General features: G+C 39.2%; 1 pseudogene; it reads left to right on the top strand.

Moving 5' to 3' along the window:
- Positions 1–2,880: 2,880 nt before the first annotated feature.
- Positions 2,881–4,163, top strand: LOC111819177 (olfactory receptor 2A12-like; annotated as a pseudogene).
- Positions 4,164–6,782: the final 2,619 nt, after the last annotated feature.

Raw genomic sequence — 6,782 nt, 5'->3', positions numbered from 1 at the left:
CTGCTTTCAGCCAGGATCCATCTGACATTAGCAATGCTATCCCTGGTTCCAAGTCATCTTATGAATCCAGCTTGAATTTCTGGCAGTTCCCTGTCTATACTGCTGCAACCACTCTTGAATGATCTTCAACAAAATTTTACTTGTGTGTTATATTAAAGATGTTATTTGATAATTTCTGCATTCTGTTGGATCACCTTTCTTTGGAATGGGCACAAATATGGATCTCTTCCAGTCTGTTGGCCAGGTAGCTGTCTTCCAAATTTCTTCACATAGATGAGCGAGCAACTCCAGCACTGTATTCTTTTGTTGAAACATCTCAATTGGTATTCCATCAGTTCCTGGAGCCTCGTTTTTCCCCAATGCGTTCAGTGCAGCTTGGACTCCAATACAGTCAGTTCTTGATCATATGCTATCTCCTGAAATGTTTGAATATCAACCAATTCTTTTTGGCACAGTGGCTCTTTTTATTCCTTCCATCTTCTTTTGAAGCTTCCTGCATCATTCAATATTTTGCTTATAGAATCCTTCAAAATACCAACTTGAGGCTTGAATTTTTTCTTCAGTTCTTTCAGCTTGAGAAATGTCGAATGTGTTCTTCCCTTTTGTTTTTCTAACTACAGGTCTTTGTACAATTAATTATAATACTTGTCTTTGTTTTCTCAAGCTGCCCTTCGAAATCTTCTGTTCAGCCATTTGACTTCGTCACTTCTTCCATTTGCTTTGGCTGCTCTGCGTTCAAGAGCAAGTTTCAGAGTCTCTTCTGAAATCCATTTTTTTTTTCTCCTGTATTTAATGACCCTTTGTTTTCTTCATGTATAATGTCCTTGATGTCATCCCACAACTAGTCTGGTCTTCAGTCATTAGTGTTCAATGATGGTCTGCAAATTCAGGTGAGATATAATTAAGGTCACATTCTGGCTCTCATGGACTTGTTTTTTTTTTTTCCAGAGGAGACTCTTTTTTTTTTTGTTTATTGTTGTAGTTTAAATTAAGTTTACATTACAAGTTAGTCTCCCCTACAAAAATTTATACATACATTGTTACGTGACCCTAATTGCTCTCCCCATACTGTGACAGCACACTCCTCCTTTCCACCCCTCAATTCCCCGTGTCCATTCAACCAGCTCCTAACCCTCTCTGCCTTCCCATCTCACCTCCAAACAGAAGCTGCCTGTTTAGTCTCTTGTATCGGCTTGAGCTAAGACGCACACTCCTCATGAGTATCACCTTATGTCTCACAGTCCCGTCCAATCCCTGTCTGAGGAGTTGGCCTCGGAAATTATTTTAGTTCTGGGCTGATAGAGAATCCAGGGGCCATGCTTTCTGGGGTTCCTCCAGTCTCTGTCAGACCATTAAGTCTGGTTTTCTTAGTAGAATTTGAGTTCTGCACTCCACCTTTCTCCTGCTCCATCCGGGACCCTCTGTTGTGTTCCCTGTCAGGGCGGTCATTGATGGTAGCCGGGCACCATCTAGTTCTTCTGGTCTCAGACTGTGAAGTCTCTGGTTTATGTGGCCTTTTCTGTCTCTTGGGCTAATACTTTCCCTGTGTCTTTGATGTTCTTCATTCTCCTTTACTCCAGGTGGCAGGGAAAAATTGATGCATCTTAGATGGCCGTTTGCAAGCTTCTATGCCACTCATCAAAGTAGGATGCAGAACGTTTTCTTCCTTTTCTTTTAATTTTTTTTATTGTACTTTAGATGAAGGTTTACAGAACAAATAGTTTCTCATTAAACAATCAGTACACATATTGTTTTATGACATTGTTTAACAACCCCATGACATGTCAACACTCTCCCTTCTCAACTTTAGAGGACACTTTTTTCAGTGAAAATATACATAGCCAAAGTTACACCGTTTTCAAAGTTTCTACGTGTACAACTCAGTGACATCGATTACATTCTTCCAGTTGCACTGCCATTCTCACTATCCTTTTCCAAATTATTCCATCACTGTTTTCTTCAACTCACCGCTCCCCAGGCTTCCCATCAAACCCTTTGAGTTGCTGTTGTCAATTTTATCTCACATAGATAATTCTTTTTTTTGGACCTTAAATGAAGGTTTGCAGAGCAAATAGTTTCTCATTAAACAGTTAGTATGCATATTGCGCTATGACAACAGTTAACGACTCCACAACATGTTGACAGTGGGTCCCTTCTCAAACTTGGGTTCCCTATCACCAGCTTTCCTGTCTCCTCCTGCCTTCTAGTCCTTGTCCCTGGACTGCTGTGCCTCATTAGTCCTGTTTTGTTTTATGAGGCTGTCCAATCCTGGCTGAACGGTGAACTTCGGGAGTGACTTCACCACTGAGCTAAAAGGGTGTCTGGGGGCCACACTGTCAGGGTTTCTCTCTCATGGACTTGCTTTAATTTTCTTCAGCTTTGACTTAAACTTACATATAAGCAGCTGATGATCTGTTTCACAGTTGGCCCCGGCCTTGTTCTGACCTATAATATTGAGCATCTCCGTTGTCTCTTTCCACAGATGAAGTTGATTTGATTCCTGTGTATTCCTCATACTAAGAACATATAATATGTGTTTCATGGTGGTAAAATTGTGTCAAATATGAGTGTACAATAAAATATACATGCATTTTCCTCTAAACATAAAATGTATCTCTGAAAATAAGCAAATGTACACCTCTAAATGAATCATGTCTTCATTGGAAACATAACAGAGGCAAGTATGAAGGCATGTCACTTAGACTATCCCAATTTTACTTCCATCTCTGACACTTTCTGGTTTTAAAAACTCACTGAAGAACTCTGCCTTTATATGAGACTCCTTAAAATTGTTGTTTCATAGTTTACTATCACAATCATCTTAAATTCTGAGGGGTTCTATTATGAGTCTGCAAATAGGCAAACATGTTGTTAAAATTCAAATAACTGTCTATTCTCAAAAACTTGTACTGTAAGCTTTAGCAAAGGTTGTATAGGAACAATATTAAATATTTTATCCATTATTTGTGTGTGCATGTGTGTTCATGTGTGCATGCATGGGAACTTTCGGAATTAGAAAGTGAACTTGTTTTTTTGTAATGTGTGAAAATATTTTTCAAACTTCAGTATGAGTGAATATAAAAGGGTTTTTAAAAAGATGTAATTTAGTTTGACAAGTATCCTCATTGATATTTGTTGGTGTTAAAGAATTAATGTGTCTTCATTATTTCCTCATGTTTCTATGTCCTCAAAAGACATTTCTTCTGTCCATATCAACAATTTAATGTCAGCCACCAAGATAACTCCAGAAAATTCCGGCACCATCACAGAGCTGGTCCTTGTTGGTTTTTCCAATCATCACCAGGCTGAGATTGCCCTCTTCTTCCTCTTCTCTCTGATTTACCTAGTGAATCTCTTTGGAAACACAGCAATTATCATTTTGGTGGTAATCGATTCCTGCCTCCAGACACCCACATATTTTTCCCTCTGTCATTTGGCCTTTGTCAACATATTTTACACCACAGCGGCTGTGGTCCCCAAAATGCTCTTCAACCTTCTGGCTTCTAAGAAAGTCATCTCTTATGACCTCTCTGTTGCCCAGACCTACATCTCCCTGCTAGTGGGAACAGCTTAGGGCATTATTTTAGAAATCATGGCTCTGGATCATTCCATGGTCATTTGTTACCACCTGTAATACTTGCTCATCATGAACTGGTCTGTGTGTGTGCAGATGGCTGGACCATCAGCTTCTTCGCCTTAGTGGTGCCCCTCTACTTTACCACAGTTCCCATCTGTGGCCCTTATATCATTAACCATATTTTTTGTGAAGTACCTCTTTTTCTTCATATGATTTGTGACGATACATCCCTGCAGGAGATCATCATGGTGATAGGGGCATCTGGTACCCTCTTGCTTCCCTTCTTCCCATCCTGGTTGCAGTGATAAGCATGAACTCAGCTGAGGGTAGGAAAAAAGCTGTTTCTACCTGCAGTTCCCACCTGACTGTGGTGACCATTTACTACAGGACAGCGATGTGCAAGTACATTAGGCCCAAATCTCTATATTCAGCTGAGGGTGATAAATTGATTTCCTTGTTCTATGCAGTCATCAATCCTGCTTTGAATCCTCTAGTCTCTACCCTGAGAAACAAGGAGGTACAAGGAGTTGTAAGCAGAGCCTTAGAAAGATGGAAAGTGTTCCAAAGGCAAAATATACTACCTTGAGATGCCATATGAGAGAATTTGCATACCATAATCAACTGTTCAATGCTAGTGATAAAAGTAGCTAAATCAGTTGCAAAACATGTTATTCTATGACAAAATTACTACAAATATATTACATCATTCTCCTTTGATAGGCTTCTACTCTGACCCACCTTACCATGACTAATGTTACCTTTTGTATTGAATAAAACCCATTCCCATTGCCGTCAAGTTGATTCTGACTCATAGCAACCCTGTAGGACAGAGTAGAATGGCCCCATAGAGTTTCCAGGGAACGGCTGGCAGATTCAGACTGCTGACCTTTTGGTTAGCAGCCAAACGCTTAGCCACTGTGCCACCAGGGCTCCATTTGTATTGAATATTTCTGTTTATAATTTAATTCTAACAACAATTAAGTTATATCTGATAAAGAAAGTTGAATTGTAATTTCAATCCAGGTTTTCTAACTCCATTTTTCATTACTCATTTCCCTTATAATATTTAAGCTCCTATTTTTTCTTTACTGATCACATGACATAGCATCCTCCCTGGTTACCCTACACTCAATCTATGTCTAATTTGAAATACTTGTTTCACTAATGTTGAGGAATCTTTTTTATAATTTAGCAAATATAATTAAATACAAAAAAATAATGAAACTTCAGGAGGAAAGTCTTTATTGGTTCTCTTTACCTGGATGTTTTCCAGATATTATGAAACTGGATTCAGCTCTCCAGATCTAAGTTGATACATATTGATCCTTTTGTCAACAACAGTATTTTCAAAATGACATGATACCCCCTTGTGCCTGTGCATTTGCTCAACTAATACCGTTCTTGGATTTATTCTTGATATGCGTACTTCAAGCTTCAACCCAATTTTCACCCTCTCCATCAAATCTTTTTCTACAAACTGACCCTTCTCATGTTGTGGATTCTCCTTTTTTTCATCAAGGACTTAAAGCTTTCACTTGTTTCATTGCATCTTTATTTTGTTAACTCCCCACTTGTGTTTTTTATAACCATGAAATAAACAGTTTGGCCCAATCAGGGCATGTTGACTCTCTGCCTTGAAAGTTTCATAATCCAATTCAAGAGAAAGTATGTGCTGACTCATGACTGCTGTGCAGAGGAAGAGAACCCTAGTGAAATGCAGGCTCACCAGGAAAGCACTCTTTTTAAGCAGTTATTTAAGTTGAGTTGTAACGAAAGAAGGGCATTGGTGGTTCAGTGGTAGAATTTCCACCTTCCGTAAGGGAGGCCAAGGCTTGATTCCAACTAATGCACCTTGTGCACAGCCACCACATGTCTGTCAGTGGAGGCTTGTGTGTTGCTTTGATGTTGAAAAGGTTTCAGTGAAGCTTTCAGAGTAAGACTGACTAGGAAGAAAGGCCTGACTATCTACTTCCAAAAATCATCCAATGAAACCCCTATCAATCACAACACTCTGATCCACAACTGTTATGGATTGAATTGTGTGCCCCCCGCCAAAATGTGTGTCAACTTAGCTAGGCCATGATTCCCAGTATTGTGTAGAGGTCCACCATTTTGTGATCTGATGTGATTATCCTATGTGTTGTAAATCCTAACCTCTATGGTGTTAATGAGGCAGGATTAGAAGCAGTTATGTTAATGAGGTAAAACTCAATCTACAGGATTAGGTTGTATCTTGAGTCAATCTCTTTTGAAATATAAAGGAGAGAAGCCAGCAAAGAGAGAGAGGTACCTCATACTACCAAGAAAGAAGCCCTGGGAGCAGAAGACATCCTTTGGAGTCAAGGTCCCTGAGCTGAGAAGCTCCTAGACCTTTGGAAGATTGATGACAAGGACCTTCCCCCAGAGCTGACAGAGAGAGAAACTTCCTGGAGCTGATACCCTGAATTTGTACTTCTAGCCTCCTAAACTGTGAAAGAATAAATTTCTGTTTGTTAAAGTCATCCACATGTGGCATTTCTGTTATAGCAGCACTAGATATCTAAGACAGCAACTAATCATGGGGATGGTGCAGGAGCCAGCAACATTTCATTCCATTGTACATAGAGGCACATGAGTTGGGGTCTAACTCTAAGGCAGCAAACAACAACAACAACATGAAGAAAGAGGAAAATTCACCAGGTGAACAAGCCAAAAGAAATTTCAAATGGAGGTGCAGAGTGGGGAAAAACGTACACCAAAACTTCACAGTGAAAGTAGTTTAATGAGGCTTGGCTGAACTCCACATTGTCCTCAAGATATCTCTGCATTTTAAATACAGAATAGAAAAACAATAGAAAAAATCAACAAAACCAAAAGTTGGTTCTTTGAAAGGATCAACAAAATTGACAAACCACTAGCCAAACTGACAAAATAAAAACAGGAGAGGATGCAAATTACCCAAATAAGAGATGAAATGAGGGACATTACAACAGACCCAAATGAAATAAAAAGGATCATAACAGAGTACTATGAAAAACTATACTCCAACAAATTTGAAAACCTAGAGGAAATGGATAAATTTATAGAAACACATTACCTACCCAGACTCACACTAAGAGATGTTGAAAATCTGAACAGACACATAAGAGAAGAGATTGAAAACGTAATAAAAAAAAAAACTCTCAACTAAAACAAGCCCTGGCCCAGATGGCTTCACTAGAGAATT

This window comes from Trichechus manatus, unplaced genomic scaffold, assembly GCF_000243295.1.
Source record: "Trichechus manatus latirostris isolate Lorelei unplaced genomic scaffold, TriManLat1.0 scaffold00290, whole genome shotgun sequence".
Lineage (NCBI taxonomy): Eukaryota > Metazoa > Chordata > Mammalia > Sirenia > Trichechidae > Trichechus > Trichechus manatus.
The sequence above is the reverse complement of the archived record's forward strand: the minus strand, read 5'-3'. Positions and strand labels throughout refer to the sequence as shown.